The sequence below is a fragment of the Dromaius novaehollandiae genome, chromosome Z (genome assembly GCF_036370855.1).
Source record: "Dromaius novaehollandiae isolate bDroNov1 chromosome Z, bDroNov1.hap1, whole genome shotgun sequence".
In the NCBI taxonomy this organism is placed as follows: Eukaryota; Metazoa; Chordata; class Aves; order Casuariiformes; family Dromaiidae; genus Dromaius; species Dromaius novaehollandiae.
The window spans coordinates 20397440-20422473 of NC_088132.1; the positions used below are offsets into that span (position 1 = coordinate 20397440).

Consider the following 25034-nt stretch of genomic DNA (forward strand, 5'->3'; position numbering starts at 1 on the left):
AAAAGTTTTCATGTTCCATAACAGAACATTAAAACTACATAGGCTTACTTACAATGAAAACCTTGTGTTTTATTAAAAAGAAATCTTGCTCAAGGCATCCATTACTCATTTCCGGATTAAATGGCAACCCTTCAAGTTTTAAGGGACTAAGAGCCCTTCAATTGGACTGTATCTGGCAGCTGTTGATAGTATGGCACTTCTGGATATCTATCATGCAGCTTTTGTAGCTATTTTATTGCTATTTTCTAGACATTCAGGTCCTTGCCCCAGATCCTGGGACGGGAAGAACAGAGGTGGCTGCATGCCGTTAGCAAAGGATCTTTTTTCTGTGTGTTGTTTTCTTGCTCTGGGGAGAGCCACCATGTTGTTTCTCACGGGCTTGGAAGGGGGATGCTGGCAACCTTCACTCTGCCTTCGGTCTTGCCTGGTTGCTCTGTGGGACTTTCTTTCCAGGCCTGAGTGTCTTCTCACACTAAAAGTTTGAAAAGAAACTTTCTGACAGCTTCAAAGCCCATATGCAGACACAAGCCGGAGACTCCCAGGTAGCAAACAGTAACGCGCCCGCCAGTTCCTCATTTAGAGTGTGGAATAAGCACCTGGTCTTCATTAACATCACTGCTATAGTTAATGTGTTGCAGGTGTGAAAGTGTGTGGCTGAAATCTGACAAAACACCTGTCTTTTGTGGCACCATTAGATCTGTCTAGTGTGGGATATGACCCCCTTGAGTATGTTTTGTCCTGCCTTAAAAGCCGTAGTAAGCATTGTCCTGTAATTATGAAATCAGAGTCATCATGCTGGGAAGAATTCTTTAACAAATTATACCTCATTAGTCTGAAATTACCTTTAATTCATGGTAAAACCATGGCTTAACTCTGTTCTATAACACCTTCCTTTTTATCTTTATGCAAATATGATTATACACTATCAAACTAGCAGAATGAGGCACAATAAACAGCTGCAGCTAGTTCTCTGATTACTAAATGGGAACTGGACATGTGCCATTGATTATGTTTTCTGGAATGCTGCATCAAAAAATACCCAATTCACTCCCCAAGAACAAGAATTTTCTTCCCTCCCACTCAAAAGAGAGGTGTTTGGGCTTGATATATTAGTTCAGTCTGTTATACAGACCTGAAACTCCTCGCAGAGGAGACTGGATCTGTCCCTGACCTACCTCAAGTCTGGAGAGCATTTAGAGTAAAGAACTCTGAGTTGAGCTTGTATCTCAATTTACAACCTCAGGGAGTCAAAACACAGCTTACAGATCTTGTTTAGTTAACTCTGTGCTGACTGAGGTATAGACATGTAAACATGTACAACTCTCCCGTTCTTCCACTATCCTGATTATCAACTTCAGACAAGGTGTCCATGCATACACCTTAGCAAGATAATGGATTCCAGGAGCTAAAAAGAAAAGATGAGTTGCAAACTATTTCACATTTTTTCTTTACTCATAGGAGAAACCTGTCCTTGAATACACTTAATTTGTTCCCATGTCATGGATTGTCTTTGGACATGATAGACCTCCTTCTGAAATAACGGTATCATAAATGTTTTCTCCACTTCAGTGTCTTCTTCTGATCACTGTGCCATCTCAAAGGCAGCTTTAAATATATTTTCTTGTAAGCTGGCTGATGAATATATAAATATAAGACCCTGGTAGCACCTAGCCAAAAATCAGCAATGATGGAGTTCACCTTTTAAGAAATTTATGCACTGTAGCTTTCTTTCTCCAGGCAGATGTGTTCAGCAGTAATGGCAAAGTTGGTGTATCCAGTAATATTCTCTCTGTTTCTTTCTTTCTTTCTTATTCTTTTTGTTTTTTTCTTTTCTTTTTTCTTTTTCTTTTTAAGAAGATGGTAGGAAATTTACTTTGTGTTTATACAGTGCACAGTAAAACAAGGTCTCAATCACGACTAGGCCTCTAAGCATTACAGAGATACAAATAACTGTAATATATCCAAGTGTTTCTTCATATGTCCAGTATATCATTTTTAGAGTCTATTCTTTCACTGTGAAGTTGGATCTTTATAATGTTCTCTCAGAAACTTAAGGGACTACAGTCACAAAGCAGTTAAAAAAAGAAAGGCAGCTAGGACTAGACAATGTTATTTTATTGTTCGGCATTTATTTATTTTAAAAGAAAGAGCTTTTTAGATGGCCCTTTGGAATGTATACTGAACTCCCTCTAAGCAACTTTATTTATGGGTTTTCCTTTTTCCAGTATGAGATGCAACCAGTGGGCCATAAATCAGTTTTCGGAGTTTCCTTAATGAAAACACTCCCTTCTCATTTAATGCTTCCAGTGCAGGATCATATTCCAGTTTGTGTAGCAGAAAATGTCTGATAGTTGAACTCAAACACATAGATTCCTAAACTATTATAATCACGCCCTACCTGCTCCCTAATGATTTCAGCAGTTTTCCACTAATCAAAAAATGTAGTTGAAATGTGGCCCTACTGTGTTATGACTGTCCAGCTTTAAAGGAAGTAATATTTTCAACATTTCAGTATCTTGGAATGGCAAACTTTCAAATAAGCATGTCACTGAGCAAAGAATGCCCTCCTTGCCTTTTTTATCAAATTTGCAGCTCTTTCGTATCCAAGTAAGCATAATGAACGAATCTTCATTATGCAGCAACAGAGCTGCAAAACTTGTAGGTGCCCTGGTCTGGAGCATTTTCACAGTTTATTTTCACAATGTGCACAAGTCCTGTTTCTTTGAACAGGTGGAAGAAAAGAAGCAAGGAAAAAGGAAACCAGTTGCACATAGGAAACTGCTTTTCATCAAAAAGCCTCTGTTAAGCTGTTAGACTTTGTAAGATGCAGTTCAAACTCAGTGACCCCTTTCCTCCCACAACGCTGAACTGTTCAGCTGAGAAACCCCTAGTTCAAGGCTATTATTAGAGACAGCATGGCATACAGGGGAAATCTCAGAAATGCTGAAAGGCTCAGAGGGAAAACAGTGCTCTAAAGGGTCCATTACCCCAGCATTGTTCTCAGTGCAGCTACCATGGAGCAGCTTTAGCCGCTTTCATGGAAAGCTTCACTCTGGGTGCTTAGGTCCCGATAACCACTAATATGCGAGCCATTAGCACCTTTGCCCATTGACCAACAATTATGAACAGGCCAGATGGCTCATAACCACAAGTGCTTCTTAGGGATTCCCTACTCTAGAACCAAGTCTAAGGAACATTTTCACTTCAGGTTTCCAGCCTGAAACCAGAAGTCCCAAAATACCACAAAACAAGCTACTCTGACATATTTCCAGGCAGCACTAAAATCCAAGAGTATTATCAACCTCCTGAGCTGGTCATTTGTAGACACTTCCTGCCCTTCTTAACTTTCACAAAAGTACCCTCTGTACGCTCGTGCATATCTTTCAAGAACTGTAGGGCAAATTGGAACAAATTTTAGTTGAAATAATTCCCTTTTTCAGATAACTATGACCTTTCCTTATCTCCCCAATATCATGCCTAACTTTTACATGCCTTTAATGTATTTTCTGATCATTCCAGCAGCTTCTGAATTTGGAACTTCTGGCAATTTTAATTTATTTTCTTCTAGTGGAAAGGTAATGAAAGAATTATGTTTTCCCCCTTACATTGTAATTATTTTAAATTGCTGATAAGTAATAGATATTCAGGAGCACCAAATATTTTTAGGCCAAAATAAAACTAGAGAACAACACCTGTTAGCCACAAATACACATAAAATCTGATGACAGCCCCAGTTTATTGCCCCTTCCAGGGGCAAGGGTGGCTGGTAATATTCAGCTGCTTCATCTCCAGAGAGGCAGCTGCTGTCCCAGCAGGCTGGAGTGCACCCCAATCCAGACCAGTCCCATGGCATTGCTACCCCCAGTCCAGTCAGGTAGGGGATGCAGGGGACTGTAGGACCAAGGAAACTGGAGATTTGAAAGCAGCTGAAGATACAAAGAGGTTTAAGGGTGGCAACTGAGGATATGGTGGGATGATGGAGGGGGTATAGGTGCATAAGGCTGAAAACTAGGGTTCATTCATTCTGCTTCTTGTGTACCATGTTTGATGTTCTTTCTAATTCATGCTTTATCTTGACTACTACCTTTAATGACCCTAAATTAATTTTGGTTGACCTTCTATGAAATGTTATAAAAATGCCATAATGTTCCAGAGTTTTTAATAAGCTTGAGAAAAACATGTCTAAATTATATCAAAGCAGTTTATTCAAATTACAGTATAATAAATAAGGTTTCTGAATAAATTAAGTATTAAATGTGTGTGTGCATGTGTGTTTGTGTGTGTGTGTGTATACTATGCTAATGCAAATTTTTCTAAAATGAGGAGCACTGATAGAAACAGCTTATTCCAGGGTAGTAGAATAACTATTAATTGTTTCAGACAAATAAAGAAAAATATGTCAAAATTCATACCTGAATAAGCTATAGACATTGAAGTATCTTGTTCTGTAATATTTTCAAGTAATACAGTTATGTTTCTTTGTAATGTAAGTGTGAAGTTGTTGGAGGGTTTACTGATATAAACACCACGTAAGTAAAAACACACAAATCTTAAAAGTATTCCTTCTGAAAAGATATTCTAACACAAGGTGCTTAATGACCCATTCTGAACAGTCAAGTCAGTCAAGTACTGTGCTGCCACAGGGAATACACACTCATGAGCTGATAAACACAGTCCCGTTCCCTGGACTCTACACTTATAACAAAATAGAGCTACTTGCCAGTCTCGAGCAGTGTTTTCATCCAGTTCTACACAGCACCACACTGCTGTCTTTCCATTTCATGGGAAATTATATCACTTCTTTTTTTTATTCAGGATTTTGTTTAGGGGTTTTGTTGTGGGTTTTTTGTTTGGTTGGTTAGTTTGGTTTAGTCTGTTTTGGTTTTTTTTTTCCTCCTCAGACAGGCACTAGTTTGAAAGTCCACCCTATGCCTTTGGAGAATCCCGAAATGTATTCAGTTTCTTCAGCAATCCACAGCGCTGTAGAGATTTTTGGAGCACAGGAACTTCTGCTGACCTCATAGTGAGCAAAAGAAATTTAATCAGGGTACAAATCATCTTCATTCAGTTTCTGTTTGCTGCTAATTGAGCAGCATGATTCCTCTGCCTTTTATGTGAGAACACCATCTAGGTACAGCTATTTTCAGTATCCCTGCTTTTAAACATACATCCCAGCAACTGCAACAGGCCACCTTGGCTGATCAAAGGAACTCACTTGCTCCAAAACAGGCATAGGGAAGAATCTGGCTGCTTGACAAAGATCCACATAATCACCATCAGAAAAAGACTTAGGCTCTATATACAACTCTGCCAAAGGCAGCCTTGTCCAGTTTTTCACTTACTTCCCCCGCATAATGGTGAATGATCTTTGTCACCACTACAATACAGAACGAGACCTGAGTCAATAACATCCTATGCCATTTAACAGCTCAGAAATACCCAGTAGAAAATTGATGTGCTACTATCAGTTAGGCGCTCTTTCTTCAAATCACAGGATATTGATGTGCAAAATAGAATACGCCTGTTTTCCCTTCAAGTAGCATGCCTGTTATAGGACGCACCTGTCAAATTAAGGCAGTCTTGGATGGTAGAAAAGAAAACAATTGGATTTTGTTGTGATTGGATTAAATGCCATAACAATTCCTACCAAAATGCAAGTAATCACACAGAACTCTGCCAGCTGGTCATTGGATCATGTTCTTATGCAGGCATATGAACAGCTTATACATATGTATATGTAAGCATATATATATTTCTATTTTATATATAATCATATATATTTTAAAAATTCCATCTCAGGCACACAAATACACAGATGCTGAGCTGTCAAGTTACAAGTTATGATACTGTCACTTTGTAGTGAAAGGAAGGGAAGACAGCATCCATCTCCACTGTCTTACACTTCTGACGTATTCACTTCATTCCTCTGTAGTTCCAAGAACTACTTAAGCCAATAACAGCTTAATAACCAGTATTCCAATTAGCTGAGCCTGAGCTGATGTTTTGGCAAGTTGTCTTCATGCACCAGCTGAGTCAGGAAGATTTTCCAGGTGGCTTTCACACCAAATAAAAACTAAACAGAGATTCTCAGCAGGACATTTTCAAGTAGTTCTAGTATTTTCCTGTAGCAATACGGAGGTTCACTCCAGGATTCATCTCCTCTCTCGCTGCCACAGTGTGTTTCCCAGCTCCAAATGCCCCACATCCTGACAAGGTTTCCTCCAACCAAGGAACACAGGGCACAGATCTCTCTAGTAGTTGTCAGCCAAATGAGTCTAGTGAAGCATCCAGCCTTTGCAGTGTTTCTGCCTTGCTCTGCAGTGCTTGAAGCAAGGAACTGCACGCTAGCCACGGTAATATATATTTAGCCACCACCTGCAGACTTCACGTGTTGCCACTTGGCACCCTGACTTGACACAACCAGAGTGCGAACTCTGGGTGAACCACAAGCCAAGCTGTTATGCACCTCCAGCAGCACAACAGTTTAATTCCACTGTGGTCTGTCTTAAAGACTTTAATATAAAATTCTAGAGATTCTTTCTTTACTTTGTGGTTTGCAGCAAGGCAGAGAATAGAATGGAAAACTACCCAGTGTGACAGACAATTAATTAAAGAACACAGCATGATAAGGCATATATTATTAGAGTAGCTACTACTCCTTGGGTGGTATAACTTACTTGCCTGAGATGGGAAACTCTTTTCAAGAGAGATGCACTGGTTCTGCTTATTTATTTGATCTGATTTGGAACCCGCAGTATAAATCTTGCAATGTTTTCACTTTGAATATTTCTCAGGATTTTAGCCTCTGCATGGTGAGGTGAGGTGTGGAAGAGATTTTACAATCTCTTCGCTCTCACAGCTACGCTGCTAGTTGAGCTCGGAGACTTTTGCTCCTGTCCACTGCTCTTTGCCTATAGTATCCTCAGCTCAGAGATACTCTGGTTTGTATACTGACCTTGATTGCTGAGCTCCGTTCGAGCTCTTCCCACGACTGTACACGGAGATGCAGTCGCCTCCTTACCACAATGAGAGCCTGCAATGACCTTCCACGCAGAGAGGTTTTACAGCAAGTTTCTGAAGCTCAAGCTCCCTGCTGAAAAGAGTAGGACTGAAAAACGCATCATGAGATTTTCTTCTAATACTGTGAAAATTCAAACCACCAGCACAAAGCATGGATGTGGGTAGCTCTGGTTTGTTTCCTGGTCTTCTTTTTACATTTATGACCTTGTGGAAGAATTCATAATGGTGGGCAGTTCTCATGAGGTTTTAATGACCAAGGGGTAACCTTATAAACCACACGTAGCAGAACAAAGCCACAGGCAAGTTATGTCATACCATCCGTATCACATGAAAATAAAAATGTATTCCATTTTTCAGCATTTTTTGAGAGAATGGGGCCATTCCGGAGGGAAGAGAGAATAATAGTCTTCATGGGTACAACAAGGGATTAAGTAGTGACTTTTGTTAGCTGCTTTTGGTGTAGACTATCGGATTTATATTTGGTTATATAGTGCTGACAAATCAAACGCCTGTATTTAGGAAACATGTTTCAGAGGCATAATTCTGCACTCTTACAGCAATATCTGTCTGCAGCAGACAGCACTGACATAAGGACAAATCCTATCATCTATCCAGCACATTAACACCTTACTGCACGCATAGGACCACTAGTTTTAATGGACTACTTATAGGGTAAGACACTGATCAAAAGGAGGAAGTCTCAAAGAAACCAGCCTCTGGAATGAAGTTGCTTGATTTATGCTGTTTAACTGACCTAGCAGAAGCTGAATGTTAACTAAAAAAAGGAGATGTTCCCCTCCACAAGAATGGTTTTAACATAGGTTTGTAGATAGCTCTTTTTATAATGCTTTTTATAAAAAGTCAAGCACAAATGAATAGTTCCTTTGTAAAAAAAGGGGGGGAAGGAGAAAACCTATTGTTTTTTGTTTTAATTTGTTTATATTTTAAATACCACTGGCTCAGGAAGTCCGACAAATCCTGTTTCTCAGGAGAAGAGAGAAAAAACATAGTTGACTGACAGTTTTTTGGGAGTATGGAGATTGGTGTAAAACAGCCCACCCTTTTCATTAAGGCAGCTCATTAAAGCAGAGGCAGCTGGGAAGCTGAATGATAGCGTATACAATGTAATCATTTTGATGCTGTTCTAGGTAGAGTGCCATTGTGCAACTCTATTTCAATTCCCCTCATTCATATCCAGGCATTTTTCTGCTGCATGCAACAACAGAGGGAGGTTTGTCCTACCAGAGCTGCATTATTAGCCATGAAGGCCTCAATTTCTCACTAAAGTTGAAAAACTATAAGGCAAAGATCACAAAAGCAATTACTTTTCCCCACAGCTAGCTTTTGTACGTTTATAATATAAACTGCTTTATGTTATTGATCAGAACTATTACTTGGTACCTATCAAAAGATTTAAAGACAGTAGTGTAAGTGGATGATACATGACCGCTCTATGGAAGTACACATAGCAACTCTGAGTAATGGAAGCAGGAGTGGGAATTTCTTAGCATGAACTAAAAAAAAGAAAAAAACCTGTTATGGAAAAGAAAACATGCATGCCTGCTAAAGGAAAGCATGAGTAATTCAGCAGGGATGTTGTTCAACAACAGTTTGTCCTGGTGAAAATATTACTTCTGTAATGCAGCCAAGGCCAATGTCAGCTTAGGTTATCTGCTCTGGAAGTGCCAGAGATGTGGGTGAGATCTTCCCAGGAGGACTTAGCAGACATGCACATAGCTGTGAGGTCCAGCTTCAAGCTGTCTTTCCTCATTTATACTGGCTCCTCTCATTTTCCCTCATACCCTTGTTCCTGCCTAGCTTGTAAACTTCTATGTCCCATCTTACCTTCCCATTCATCCCTATTAATGAAGTGTTCTTGGGAAAACATTTAAGGTAATACTTAGGGCCTTTTGGTGCACAAAAATCTATTCTTTCTCTCTACAATTTACTGTTAAAAAAAACGCAAGACATCTTACACTGGAGTAATTATAAGCTTCATTATGTTCTCAGGAATGAACCAACCGCACCCCACCACAGAATCCATCTCCTCCCTACCCCTTGGTGGCCATAAAGAGCTGCCAAGTTCCTTTTCATGGAAATTCAGGAAGAGAACGTTTATGTTTCACCAAAGCCTTGGGCTCAGTCATGCTTCTGCTTCTGCCAGCCTTAATCTAGTAGCTCTTTAGCAATAGAATTGCACCAGAGTAACTCTGGCACAAGATCTCACTGTGCCATTAGATCCATAATATTTTCAGAGATAGGCAGTTAACCAACACCAGCAGTGTTACAACATCTCCAATAACGAACACTGATATCATACTAACGCCCCAGCTTCTTCCTCATCTTTAATATTCACTTAAACTTTGACTGATGTGAACTTGAGGTCTGAATTGTTCCCGGGTATTTGGACATACCGTGTACAAACGATATATTTCCAGACTACACTGCTGAGCTTCAGAGAACGCATTTTCTTATTTCCACATTTATTAGCTGAGCAGAAACCGCTCTTTCCTGCACTGTCACCCACCAGGGAGAGCTGCCATATTGAGAAGGGAGGGGATCTTGACAGACAAAAAATGGGAACACTAGTAGAAAAGTTAATTAGAGTTCATTTTAGCTGCAGCCTGGTCAGCAGTCGTGGCATTCAGTTATTCCCTAGGAGAGATGGATGTGTAAAAATCATTTCCTGACTTCTTACATGGCCTATACCTCTCCTAGTAAAGCAACTAACTTTTTCTTTATTTAATGTAGTGCCAGCTGGGTAGACTGTTCAGCAACAGAAATAACATATTGCCTATATTTTGATAAAGATTTTAGACTGCTGCTCAAAAATACTTTTCAAAGGAAAATGGTAAAGCTGAGCTGACTCGAGAAATCTTTCAGAGGAGTGAGGGAGTGTGACAAGGGAGAAGGGTGTTTCAGAACCAACACAATACCCAGCTGCTGTTTAGTTTAACCACTTTACTACTGGAAAAGCTTACACCAAAAACTTCTACTATTGCTATTTTATTTCTTGTATCTTGAAGCTTTGTTCAAATGTTAATGATTCATAGCCACACTCCTGACAGGGATACAGAGCAATTAAGTGCTCAGGGTGACAGGAGTCAGCAATAGCCTGGATTTGAAGATATATGCACCTGCCTCTCTGTCTCACCATTGCTTAAAAACACATTCATTCTTCATTGCTTCTCCATGCTTGAGCATCAGGCATGTACATGTGAAAAAAGTAGAAGAGTCTACTGACCATTTCTTTGTCTTGACTGCAATTAGGTTGGCACTAATCAATTTTGGGAATCATAAGACTAGAGTTAAATGACAATCCAAGCCATACATAAGCTGTTGGAGCCCTGTTTCCTCTCCAGTAATCCCAGTAGTTTACACCACCAGCTTCACCTCTCCATCCTGTTGTTCCCACTGCCTCTTCCCTTTACAGCTCCATATTCTGGAAGTGGTTCAGAGTAGTTCCCAAAAGACACGTTCAGGTGATTGTGGGAGCAGGGCTTGCACGGTAAGCTCTCTGGAGCATGCATCTTTCTAACTAGGTGCCTTCTGCTCACCTGTGGACAGTCTAGGACATTTTGGGGAGAAATAAAAGAATAGTGAGCATAGAGAACAAAGGGAATTGTCCTAGTTTTGATGAATTCACACATTTTGGCATAAAACTCCATGTGCATACAAGCTCCACTATGCTCTCGGGAATGAACCAACTCTTCCCACCCTGCTGCATTAAGACTCCACACAGATTGCACCCATATATGTTAATAGTGGATTTCAGATGATACATGCTAGATAACTAGTTTTAACAAGATGCAAATATTTGGCCCCTTCTGGAATAATTCTTCATAAAATTTTCTTGGAATTAAATAGAAACCCTTTGAATGAAGATTTCTTGGTGTTCCAGACTTCTTTTATTATAAACATATTGCCCATGATGGAGAGGGAGAGAAGGGCTGCTATGTGATCTGCAAAGTACATTAGCTAGAAAATCAGCAGACTTGGCTTTGCCACTCACCCTTCGTTAAGGGTGTATGCGTCACTTTAATTCTCCATTAGCCTTTCATATAGTGTCTTGCAGGTTCAAGTTAAAAGCTCTTTGGAACAGCGATTGTCTGTTATAGGCGAATCTCCTCCTAGGCATTACTGTAACACAAATAAAATAGAAATTAAACCTCTTTTGGGAACTGGATCTCTCTCCTCCCCTCCACTGCCCCCAAGTCTTATTAATCTTTGTTTGCTTTGTAGGGGAAATATCTCTTGTTTTCCTTCCCCTTTTCCCCACATGCTCCATAGAGAGTCTGATCTGTTTTATTGAAATTTTTACAAGCTGACAGAAACTTAAGTTTTGCTAGGTTTTTTGAGTAAATTTTTATTAGAGATGGACTGGAAGAGGAGAGTAGAAAGCATCAAAACAACTGTTCCTCAGATAGTCCAAGCAAATAACAAGATCTGTTCCAAGTCAATAATTTATCTAAGACCTAGACAGAGGCTCTTTGGTCTAGTATGTGAGCTTCCTATAAAAGTGCATTGGGTCAAATATGGCACGGTAAGTAACTGTCACTCTAATGCACCAACATCCATCAGATAAAGTGGTTAAATCTGCACAAGTCATTTGGTATAATAGAAATAATGTTGTTGTAATAGAACACTGTCGGAGGATCAATGCCTCCTGCTTGGAAAATAAATGTTTCTGCATTCATGCAGCAGCAGGAGTCCGTTAACCTGTGACAATATTCTATTCCGTGGGCATTAACTCCTAATTATAAATTGTTTTAAAATGTTCTGTCAAATTAGTGACTATACCAAAATTATTTTGCTAGAAATAAAGGGTTTGTTAAGAAATTTTATGATTAACACACCCTGACAGAGTGTCTGTAACATTCTGTTTTCACAGAATGAGGCAACAGTGGCAAAAAACATGAGCTAGGAACACCAGGACATGGAAGAAATGCACTTCATGACTCTCCAACAGCTACTTTTTGTGACTTTTCACAAGTTATCCCTATATTAATACTCACCACTCTATAACATATTATATATGTAGGCTCATTCACTTCTCTCTGTCTGTAAAAGAACCCTCATTTCAAGGACAGCATGCTATGTTTTAATCTAGATGATCTGAAGCTTTCTCTATAGGTTAATGATGACAAATGCATTTGTGTTTCCATTTCACCACTTCAGCAAGAAAACAGAGTGCATCCTTCTAACTAAGTTTTCACTAATAACAACATTAACTATAGTTTAGAAAAGAATAATAACTAACAATTACCAGTGAATTAAACATTAACATTTTATTGGTCAAGATTCTTTTGAGGTTTGAAAAATAAAAACAGAATATTAATAATAGTTACACTTCTAAAGACATACCAAGACACAAAATCTTCATTCACTTCCATGTAATCTCTCACTAAAAGAAAGAAAAAACAAAAGGTAAAGAATGCAGTTCCTGGAACTCCCTCAACATGCACAGTACACTGCGATAGTTTGCAGTTACAATTGACCATCTATACAAATGAACATTTGAGCAGGAACTTGTTTCAGTGGAACCTTCTTTTAATCACAAAGGCATGTGCTAATGAACCTAACAGTTTCAACATATGTGCAAAATAGCCACATTAAAATAGCAAATCAGACACAAAGCTCCAAAGCTATGAAATTGCCACATCCTCTTTACTGCAGTCCTGCCGTGAGAAAGATGCACATATGTTCTTCTGTCAGGAGGCCTCTGAACAGTGGGTAATCTTACATACCTTTCATGCATACCTGTAAACATTCATGCTTGGTTAACCCTGAGATTTTTCAACAAATGTATATTTTAAGGAGAAAAAGATGACTGGAACATCATCAGCCATCGAAAGAGAATCCTATATTTCTGTTCATGCAGAGTTCTGTTGTCACCATAATCTGTGAGATCAAAGCCTTGATCTCTTCATTAAAGCCAGTCTGAGTCTGATAAAGCTAAAATCTCATCAATAAACAGCATTTAAATTTGATGATGAGCCAGCCCTAAAGTAGTCTTTGCTTATACAATACTAGTACACACTTGTTTTATCTCTCATTAGAGGCTTTTTAGGAAAGATGATGTTTGTCTCCAAGATAGACTTAAGAACAGTCTAAAGCTCTGATATCTGATTTCTCTACTCAGTGTTACGATAGTTATAAGTGTTTACTTTCAAAAACACAAAATCTAAAGCTTTCTGCCTGAAATTTTGTCTTCACAGAAAACAGCAGCAGACTAAAAATGCCATCTTTAAACCACTTCTATTACAAAGAGAAGAGACAGAAGACAGAGAAAATGGAGGAGAGAGAAGAGAAATTCTGCTTACTATTGATATCATTTAACTTTCTCCTCTTATCCTCATTTCTTCCAGAAGAGGTGATGTAATATCTATTCACACATTAGGCAATACTGTTTTGGCCGCTGATTCTTTATTAGTAGTATAAAATGGGCACACAAGTGGAACAAAAAGCTCTTTGAAGTACAGTACTGCAACCTTGCCAGTAGTTACTCAAATGACTTCAGTCTTATTTCACTGCTGCCATTTGTCTGAAAACATCTGTGCATTTTTCAACATTAAATATATTTCAGCGTGAGTTAGGAGAGATGTCTATTTATGGTTTGTTCTTTTTTCCTTGGAATTTGCCAAAAAGCTGGTTGATATTCGAGGATCACCTCCTGCAAATTCAAGAACAGTCCATCCCAATGAGCAGAAGGTCCAGCAAAGGTAGCAGGAGGCCTGCATGGATGAGCAAGGAAATATTTAATAGTAACAATTTGCCAACTGACACAGATAATGAATTCTTGCTTGAAATGCAAGGCTTCTTTTCAGGAGGAGGAATGCTTTCTCCTTACTGCATATAGTACCAAGTACACCAAGGGCATTCAATTAAAGACACAACTGTATGGGGAGAATTCTCTTTACATTTCTTCATTATGTATTATGCTATCAATTCTATGATCATCCATATGGTTTTTCATAAAATCCTTTTGTCTTAGGTTATGTCTACATCACATATTCACAAAAAAACTGGATCAAATCACTTTTCTGCTTTGTAATTCAAAGGCTAAGTACATAAAAAACCCAGCATCCTTTCCTGATCAGTTTTATGGATGATCTGTAATAGGGTAACCTACTAAAAACAGGGGTCCTCTTTTTTATATCCTGAAAATGGATCATTCAGTGAAATCGAGCTTGTTCCTTGTTTAGCACAGTGTAGAAAGCAATGAATGGACTAAAAGGTTTTGGTGGCTGGTTATTTTCAGACAAGCAAACCCATAGTTCAGCTGTGGTCTACATAAGGATTTGATGTATTAGAACCCTTGTGATCTTCAAAAACAGGTTGAATAGATATTTCCATTGCTCCCACTATTTAGGCAGGATAGTATTAACTATACTTCCATATCTGAATCCAAATACTTCCATTGTATATATATACATATATACATATATATACATATATACAGTTAATACACCACTAAAAACCTATTTCACAATAGCCTATTGTCTTGCTTCAGCATTCAGGAGGTGCAAAAACTGAGGATGAACAAGGATAATAAGACTTATCTAACCAGTATAGCACTCCCAAAAGTGCACCCTAATTTATATGGCCCTCATTACAACTGACCAGAGTGAAAACAAAGGAATTCCTCTACAGTCACTCTGAAAACTTCATATTTCAATATTCTGAATCCTGTTGCCATAGATTTTGTTCATTACCTGTAGAGTTCTTTTTCAGTGATACAATTCTCTGTTAATTTTATGAGTTTTTCAAAAAAAAAGATGTGGTTATTTTCCAATAAAGTTAATTTCTTTCTTTGATAATGGAAGTGTGAGTTCGATTTGAAGGGAAAAAGTTCCACAGCTATTCTCATTTTATACTACGCAGCAACTTGCCCAGCAACTGATAACTAACCCAACCATTAGCTTTTGCTTGGGAGCTCAGAACAGTTTGGGAGAAGCAGATAGTTTGCAAAACTGCTGGCAGAGCTTGCGCTGCTCACTTTCTAATTCCAGTTGCCTCCATCAGTTCTCCCTTCCCAGAAGGCCAGCGTCACTCAGCTAATACACTATGTAACTAGACAGGTGCTCAGTTGGCTGCATCCTTATCGGCAGTTTCAATTCCAGCAGTACAAGGAATCCACTTTGCTTCAGATCAGTCAAAAGAATACAGGTAGACCTAAATAATGTCCACTTCCCATTTTTTCTATTCCCAGTACTTGATTAATGACAGAAAGACCAGAGTTTTCAGGCAGCAAAACTCCCTAAATAATGCAAGCCTTCTGCTTTACATATGCACAACCTTGTCCATTGATAAGGCCAAAAGAACTGATGATGTGTTCAACCCTTACGGTTGCTTTTCGGCTGTAAGATGTTCCTCTCATCTGACTGTACCAAAAATGACTGGATTATGTGGACCTTTTTTATTTAATGCAGCCATTAGCAGGCTTTGTACTTAACATAACATTTAACATTTAACAGTATAGCAGGAGAAGATTTTTGCGCTGCCTTAGATTTTGCAGAAAACAAGTTCTACTTGGCTCCCCCAAGCATGAACATATGAATGCATGACTGCAGCCCACAGAAGAAGTCACCTTCAAGGTTTCAGAACACTGACCAGGTACAGCATTGGCCATGTGCTGTCTATCCTTTTCTGTTAGTAAGAATGCTGCTTTTCCACCTGTGCCTTAAAATAAAGTTAGTCTTTTGACTTTAATCCTGCTTTCTCAGTGGACTGAAATACCTTGAATTATTGTCCACATCTTCACACTACAAAGTCTCACTTAGTGCCTTTTAAAAAATATGTGTCTTAGCAACACTGTAAATGCCAACCAAGGAATTCAGGAAAATGGGTCTACACCTTCTGCAAACACTTAAAAACACTATACCTTTGTTTCATTCCTGCTTGTATGAACCATGGCCTTACCTTTCAATGTTCTGTCTTTTGTCACTTTAGGCCTCAGCTCCTTTTATTGTGACTGTAATTTTGTCAGAAAATATCAAGGCAGTGCAAAAAGGCCAGGAATATTCAGCACAGCAGTGTAATCTCCTGCATCACCCTAATACTGTCTGGCTTGGCTTTAGTAAAGTGCACAGCTCCAAGACAGGCAGCGGTGGAAATGTAATTTGCAAAGAATTATCAGGAGGGGAAGAGACCTTAATAAGATGAGTAACTTAGAAGTGGTGACACCAGTCCTATTTCCCCCAGTAGCATCTTCAAGAGCTAACTGGTTGCTCTCTCTCTCCTTCTTCCCCGCGTTCAAAGGGTTAACATTAAACCAAACTAAAGTGGCATGTTTTACCATGTCTTCTGCATGACTGATACTGCAATCGATCTGCAGCGGTTCATTTTCTCCCTGGAATCTCTGCCTACTGAGAACAAATACAAACACATGTGGAACCAATAGGAAGCAGACCAAGGGGTTTAAGAGCACTGTACCAACCTATTTCAGAAAGCCTCACTTAACAGATGGAGCAATTAATAAAACAGTCAAGTGGTATGACTGCGTCAAGGTGCCTTTAAGTGCTAACAATCCTCTTTTGTCTTACTACTGTAGTGTACAGATGGATTCCAGTTCAGAATAAGTACTGCATTGTGCCCATGTTTGCCGTCATACAGTGTCACTGTATTTATAGGGTGCCAGGTGTCCAAAGCCTTTTATTTTAAAGACAAATAGGATACTGACTCCCTCCCTTCTAATTCCCCCTGCTCTAGCATTTCAAGTGATGAAGTGACCACTAATCAGGGTCAAATTTAAATCTGCAAGTAAATCAGCCCTTTTACCAATTTGAAAAGGAAGAATTTGCCATAAAATACTGTAAACACAATGAAGCCAAAGTTAAAGTGTATCTTTAATACATTGATCCTAGTCAAACAAGCAGTTTATGGGGCCAGCAGTGGATTCCCTGCAGTATGCTTCATTATGTCATGTGCTGATCCCCAGAATTAAATCATGATTTTCACCTCCCATCTCAAGTATGAAATCTAAAACTCTGGCTATTTCCCATATAAGACTTTGAGGCACTTTTCACTAAGTTTTAATTAAGCTGGGTGTCCTGGCCAAATTCCACTGCCCTCCTTTATGCTTACACCACTTCTTCTCTTCCTTTCCCTTCATCTTCCTTCTTAACATTTCATAAAACAGCTGGCACAGGACAGCTCTGCTACTCTTCCTTAGTGGTGACTGTTCTCAATTAAGCACAAACTATTTTGATTTGCTTTTAAATGAAAATTCTTTAAAATATTTCTAGCCTACAAAAGAAAGTAAAAGAATTGTTCACGAGGTTTTTCCTTATGTCACCAAACTTTACTTCTCAGTCCAGGGACTGAAATAGAGCAGTGAAGGTGAAGCTCTCTCCTCAGGATCACTTATTACCAACCTACAATCACAACATGCCATCTAATTCTCAGCTCCTGTGCAAGGAGGGCACCAGAAAGAAATTAATCAAGACTCTTGATAGAAGAAGCATTCTGATGATCTTTTGAATTTTATGTTGCCTCTCTGAGCTCTAAATGGAACAGCAGAGCCTAACAAAAAGGACTCCATAGCAAGATACTAAGATGTTCTAGTTCTGCTACCACTATGTATAAGTATTCAATAAGAACATCATTAGCGGGTTCAAAAATGAGCTCAGAATGGGTTAGAAATTTCACTGTTTTGATGTGAGGTCCTAGAAACAGGGATAACTTCTCAGAATTCCTGGGTGAGTGGCCACAAACTGCACTAGAAAGCATTTCTTGGATACCATAGTTTGGCTATGGTGATTTTGTTTGTGTTATATTATCCAAGCACTTGAAATAACATAAAGGCCAATGCCAATACAGATATTTCAAACCAAGATGTTTAAATGTAATAATTTCAGGTAAGAAGCTACAGCTGTCAGGCAAAGAGTTACTAATGCTGCAAAAGAGCTCATACTCCACATCCCATAGGGAGAAGAGGAGAAGGTTCTTCCACAGAAAAACTTGTTTGGGTAAAAGAACACCCCATATGTGAATAGAAGGGAACAACAACAGATATTGAAATGTGTATTTTCTTCTGTACTTTTCTTCTGATCTATATTGAAGTAGCTTTCTGCCAACAGTAGATTGGCAATGTGTTTATGCAGAATTACGGTGATATGACACAACTGTTTTTTTTTCATATTTCCCTAAGTCATGCTGCCTGTCTGGTATATTTTCTGATAAGACACTAATGTCCATGCTGGTACAAATGAAACCACATTCCTATCTTCAAAGGTATATCTAATATGAATCCAAAATACTAACATTGGTCTTAAGTAAATTCTTACAAGACACAGATCCGAAATGACTGGTTCAGAGAGAATGCTGAAGTCCTGCACTATATCCTGAAAATCTAGGTAGTAAACAAAAATACAGACAAGTCTTTCAATGGATCTGTATTGAATTGAATCACCTTCACATTATTGCTTTGTCATACCATGCTGCCTAACTATGTTTATCCAGAGAGTTTTGCTTATACCATTATACTTTTCACCTCAGACACACCAGGAAAGTCAGAAGACTAAATCTTCTCTCAGAGCTCAGATAAAAATGAGCATCCCTTCATTATTCTGAAGGTAAAGTGGAAGAAACAATAAAAAAACTGTTGGTTTTGACCTTTATTGCGCCTTTATTTTATATATAACAATGGCATGACCTCAAACTATTTTTCACTCTTGTGAGTAAGGTTTGCAAGATCAAGTCTTGGCTATTATAAAAGTAATGAGCCTGTCAGCTCACCTAAAATTGATGGAGTTACCCCTACCCACTTGTGAAATCATTAAATTAAATGTCACTCATCAGAGAAACCTCTTCACTATAGCTGAGAATGGCTACATGCAGTTTTCCCCATTAATACTTGTTCTAATTTCAAATACAATTTGCTGTCAGTTTTCTCCCACTTTTGTGCTTTCATTTGGTAAATACACCAGCTAATCTGTTCACCAAGAGGAGAATGTCTGACTAAAGACCAGATTTTTAATTAATGCTGGAGAGTGTTTGTAGGAAACCTGTGTTCAAACAGAAGAAATTAAAATGATTGTAAATTCAAAGGCCAGTTATTTGTTGTAAATGAATTGCAAATGCTCATAAACTTGAATCTTAAACAGAAACTGAGTCTAAGGATATGAAGTATGATATAGAGAAACTTCAGTTAGCTCTAACCAAGCTCAGTGCTACAGCTGCAATATTGCCCGTTACTTTGTCAGATAGTTCCTACGTACCCAGCAAGGATGGCAGATACCTCTCACGCTACTGTGACTCACTAGCAGGGTCTCAGAGCATGGCAGCCTGGCCTGCACGCTGGGATGCTGCACCCGCGGACGCAGAGACTTGCAGAGGAATTCAGGTAGTCTTACAGCCTTGTCTACAGGACACCATCCCTGTCCAAGCATCCACTAGCTTCTTGCATCAGAAAGGGGTAACAACATTAAAGGAAGGACTACCATGTTGACTGAAGTTTTCTGAATAAACATGACACCACCTTTCTTCTCCTAGGAGATCCTTATCATACACTGAGCCCTGCATTTGGAACAAGCAGTTGGATAGCTATGTCCTATATCAAAACAAAGTTCAGCGATGTAGGGAAGGGACTTTATATCATCAAGATGGTTTATATGACTTCTGTTTAAAGTAATCATTTCGTTTTCTTTAAATAGAAGTCCACTGTTTTATGAAAACCTCCTCACAGAGAGTGAGCAGGGGTGGGGCAATCGCAATGCAAAGCACATATGCAATGTGTCTGACTCCCAGGAGGCTCTTTCTCTTCACACTGTAGACACGCAGCAAGCCACACCTTTTACCCAGCATAGCAGGATGGTAAACAACTGCACACAGAGCTCCTCAGACTAAAAATCTGCAAATGAAATGGCACTGATCATGGTTCTGTCATACTCCTTTCCTCAAATTTGCACTTCGTGCAACTGTGATTTTCTCCAGCAGCGGATAAGGAACTGCATGCATCAGCCTCTCTGTATGCATGGGAAGCTCTCTGGGACTTCCTGGCTCGAGCTGAAATTAGGGCTGTGCAGAGACATTACTTATGGGGGAAGAATGACCGTACTAGATTTCCACTGGAGTCTCCTCATCCCCTATAATTCACCCAGGAAAATTGGGTATCTGTCTGCAATTAAGGGAATGTCAATGTCTACCATAATTCATGGATATGTAGACACCTCATCTGCACAATCAAGAAAGGAACTATACATACAATGTGTCAGACAATTCAGTCAAAGTTGTACCGTATTATGGTAAATATTTTTGGCCAGGGGGTGATATGTTCTGGCAGCTCCTAGCAAGCTTATACTGTTGGCTCTCCTCAGCATATTCTTCTACACTTCTTCAACTCATCTGCACGTTTTTGCAACATAATAGCTTTCATATGGCTGACCAGATCCTCAGTAGGTGAAAAGCACATAGCACCAGTGAGACCATGAGAGAGGCACTGATCTATAGCAGCAGAAGTTCTGCTCTGCACTGGGTCTACTTCTGTGCAGCAGTATAAATCTTCTTGGTTTTGGCCAATGAATAGAGAAACTCCACTTTCTCACTGTCATTTCTATTTGCTGCCAAACACAAGTACTGTCCATGCTGGAAGCATCTTTGGTATCAAGCAACGGTTACTGTAAATGTGCCAGCTGGTATTGTGCACCAACTCAGGGCTGTTTCACTGACGTTAAAATTGTCTTTTAGATTGAGAACCTTTCACAGAAGCAGAATCTCTTTCATTACTGAACAATTAACAACAAAGCCATTGGTTTCTTTTCTCGTATACCAGGGTTATTGAAAATTCTTTCTATTTCTTGATATGTGTTTATAGCAAAAAGATCTAAAAGTCATAAAACCATTTCTGTCTCTTCTATTACACTGTTAGTCAATCAATCTGGCCCAAACAAACCAGAAAAGCCAAGTTCAGTAGATTCTCCCCTTTCCTGGCAGAGCTTCTTCAGAGACAAATAGCTGGCTTTCAGCCTTTACTGCCACACTTTTGGTCACCATTCTTTGCATTTACCTGACTGGTGTTTTTAAGATCTAATTGCAGTTTACCTCATTAGTTTTAGAAGATTCTTTTGGGCATCACAAACAAGTCAGTATATTTCTAAGTACGCCTGCTGGGAAGAGGTGAGAGAATAGCAAAATCTCCTTTCCAGTTTTGACTGTCCTTCAAATAATTACAGTCTGATTCAGCAGTCACCTTCTTATCCCCACTGACATGCCTTACCTGCTTGACTACTCTATATGTAGCTGAATGAGCTACACAATCTGGTTGCCTATATATATATATTTGAGTATATACTCATACATATATAACACTCATAAATTACATCGGGCTGCTTTTCAGGGGAAAGGCATCAGAAACAGGCAGAGACTTTTCAGATTTGAGGACTGCAGTTACAAAAAGAGCTTCCTCACCTTTCTCCACCTTAGGGGCTCCAGGACTCTGCACAGCACTAGGAGTGCGAGCAAGTGACAGGGTAAGGGATGTTGCCCAGGCAGCTGAGGAATATGCTTATTCAGCACATCCACACTGCAGCTTCGGCTGGCTGGACTTCGATGAAATGCCCCACAGAGATTAAAGCCAACCTCCTCCAGCACAACACTAGGAGAGCATTAGTGGAAAAAAACATCTGCTCTATGCTGAGGTGTGAACCTCCTTTCAGGACGTAATGGACCCGATAAGCAGAAGGACATCTGTGCTGCCCTGTGCTAGTGAAGACAGAGTTAGTCAGATAAAGCTAATGTAGTAACTGATGCTGACAGTGTGTACTAGAGATGAACCACAACGGGCTGGGCACATACAAATAGGTGGTTTCAGTTCAGTGCGTACTAAAGTGTGGCTGGTACACAGCCTTACATAACACAGATGTATGTATAATGTGCCAGTTATATTAAGCCCCAGTTACGCATTAGGCAATCAACACCCTTCCCCCCCTACCTCTTACCCATGCAGCTCACTAATCTAGCAGCAAATAGCTTAATAAAGGGCTCTTTTGGTTTTGTATCATGCTATTGTTTTGGGAACCAAGTCTGAAGTTTTTATAATGTCCATCTTCCCTTTCCCCAAACATACTGTTTCCTGCCAATCATGCTGGAACACAGAGTGCCAGGCACTTCAACAGGATGTTTGTTTGCTGCAGCCGCTAGCCAACTTGCAAGTCTCAGCACTTACTTATACTGAATTTCCAAGTGTAAGAAAATGGCTTGAACAATTATTTTAGCATTAATAGGATTGTTTATACTCTAAAATAGCAACGGATTATTCCCAAGTGAGGAAGAGTTGCTGGTGAACCCATAGCCTTCAACAGTTTTCAGATTCCAGCAGTTTTGCAGAGCCAACCTCTGCAAAACTGAGACAACCTACAATGTTCCCTTAAGATCTTTCCGGCATTGCCAGTGGTGTAACAGTTTATACCAGCATTCCCTATGCGGAAATGCCTGATGACTATTTTGCCATTTTATGGAATTGCAAAAAGTCATTTTAGAAAGTAGTCACTGGTTAGCATTCTGTAGGCACACTTCTACCCTGATTGAAAACATCATTATGTCAGGATACCAAATATTGATGTATCACTGAGACATATGATGGAAAGGCAATCAGGATGGCCTGCCATGAATCTCAGTACCTCCTTATGCATTTTATATGCTGCCACTGTATACTCTACTCTTGATCTGCTCTCTTAATTCTAGATAAAAACCAGCAAGGATTTGTTTCTATCACTGTGGCAAAAGTGGCTCATCCACTTAACTTGCAACAGGGCTGGGTGTGCCTGTTTGGACAGAAGAAAGTAAGGACCTCAAAGCAGACGAGATCCTGGCAAGAGCTTAAGCGCCAGTTTATGTAATATTATTTATTGTTCTGCATTAGCAATAACACCATCCAGGAAGAAGGATCAAATCAGAACATAACCAAAGGTCCATGCTGATCATGGGACAGAGAATTAACCTATTCTCAGGACTGTGTGTGTCTTCAGAGTCCATTGTTAAATGCTGGAAAGCTTCTGTTTATTTTCCTAGCACTATCCCATACCTCCTCGTATCTCACAGGCAGTGCCGTGAGTACTTTCAGATTCACGGTGCTATTTGTTTGCTCAGATTAGGTGAAAAGGCAATACATGAGAACAACTAAGTTATCATTTGAAGGCAGGACTATAAAAAGCTACAGGTTCCTAAAGACATATTTCAGAATATCTCAAGAATCAATTTAAGGTAAGAAAGTGCAGCACTGGATAACAGTTTGGGGAGATGTGTGTTGCAGGTAGTCACAGAGCTGCACAATTTGGAGTGATAGAGTGTCTCCACTCCCAGACTAATGGCTTCTCACCTAGTCACATACATAGTTCTTGGTGAGATATTCAGCTCACCTCTTTTCTCAAAACAGTTAGCTGCCTTACCCACAATATCTTGCTATATCTGGACTGGTAGGTAACACAGGAAAAAGCAGTGCTTTTGAAAAGCCTTAGGAGTGGGGCTTCCTTGGGTTATTGACTTGCATATACCCTGAATGGGCCAATAGCTAAGCCCAAAGATGTATGTCAATAGCATATTGTCCCAGGAACTGAAAGGATAGTCAAGGTCAATAGCTGAAGTCTATTGTTTTTTTCCACTATTGACTGACTAGGCAAATTGACTTCCTAGAGATTTAATTCCGACTAAGCAAGAAAAATGGTCTGTGTAAACAGACAAATATCTGTGCGACAGTTTATTTAGCCAGCCCCTTCAGCAGTCTGTTCTCCATCCTAACGGTGTCTGAGACTAGTGCATGTCAATCCTGCACAGCCTCTGCTCCAAATAAAAGCCTGATCTTTCATCCCTGTGGCCCTCAATGGACTGAAGGCAAAGTGACCCTAAAAGTCCTTATTATGATTTGCGACTTCTAAAAATAACTGTGCTAATCATGTATGTAGAAATCATCCATGCCCTCAGTGAATCTTACAGAAATAAGATCTGGTATTTAAGGACCTATCAGGGATTCAGAAGAGGTGAATTAAGCTTCTTTTTCTGCCAACAGCTTCCTGTTATGTTGTAGCTTGTATTACTTTGTCTTCCTGGCTGTTTCTGGGCAGTGGAGGATGGATGGAGGATGGATGGCACATGCCATGGTCCTGAGCTCCTGGCTGCTGAGGTGGCTCTATTGGTCCCATGCCTCCTGATTTCCTTCTGGCAGAAACCAATGCACAGAATAATGCTGCTCCAGCCCTGGGTCCTAACTTGAATATGGAGCTCGAACATTGTCGTAGCAGACCTGGGAAGCAGTCCCAGGTTCACCAAATGAGATGTAGCTTCTGTTGTATTTATTCACTTGTGGAACAACAGTAAAAGTATATCTTTCCCTCTGCACTTTGACTTTTTAGATTGAAAGTTTTTTGTCAGATAGTAAAGAGCTGCAGGGTTTTTTCAACAGAAACTGCGTGTTTGCACAGTATGTGCCTTGCTGTGTTTTCTGTCTCGGTCTGGGCTTTCAACATACTGTAAATATGAAGTGCGGAAGGTGAGGTATACTTACTGAAGGGCCGTGAAAGGCCTCACTTGAGATCAGAAGATGCTGGAGGCTGGTCATTTTCACTGTCCTGTGTAAAGACAGCCTTTCACACCTGTCTTTGCCCCATAACAGGAGCTGGAAGAGAACAAACACAGAGAGGAGAGGCAAAGGAAGAAAGCGCAATATTATTAAGAGACAAATCCAATAACTGAATTAATGAAGCCTACTTTTGCTTCTGAAGGTTTGGATTTGTTTCCTATGTTGGATTTTGATGCTTAGGTACTGTGGTGACTGAAGCTCTGTAAATATCTAAAACAGATAGACTAGCTAGATTAAACAGCTCATTATTTCCCATGGCTGTAACTGTCCATGAACACAGTCAGTTATAAGACCTGGAGGAATTTTTTTGTTCAAGACCCTAGAGGTCACTGTCCATATTGTTCTATCCAGGCATGGTACAATGTGGATCCCAAAAGCCATATGGGAGAGGTACTTCTTCACAGCTGTAGAGGAAACTGCTTTGCTGCTTTGCTGCAAA

At 39.6% G+C, this 25034-nt stretch overlaps 1 long non-coding RNA gene across 1 annotated transcript; it reads right to left on the bottom strand.

The window, feature by feature from the left end:
- Window positions 1-10922: 10922 nt before the first annotated feature.
- Window positions 10923-24621, bottom strand: LOC135324666 (uncharacterized). The gene is made up of 3 exons (XR_010385958.1): window positions 24521-24621; window positions 12385-12424; window positions 10923-11160 (listed from the first exon to the last, which is right to left on the bottom strand). It is a non-coding gene; the product is annotated as an uncharacterized LOC135324666 (long non-coding RNA).
- Between the last annotated feature and the right edge of the window lie 413 nt (window positions 24622-25034).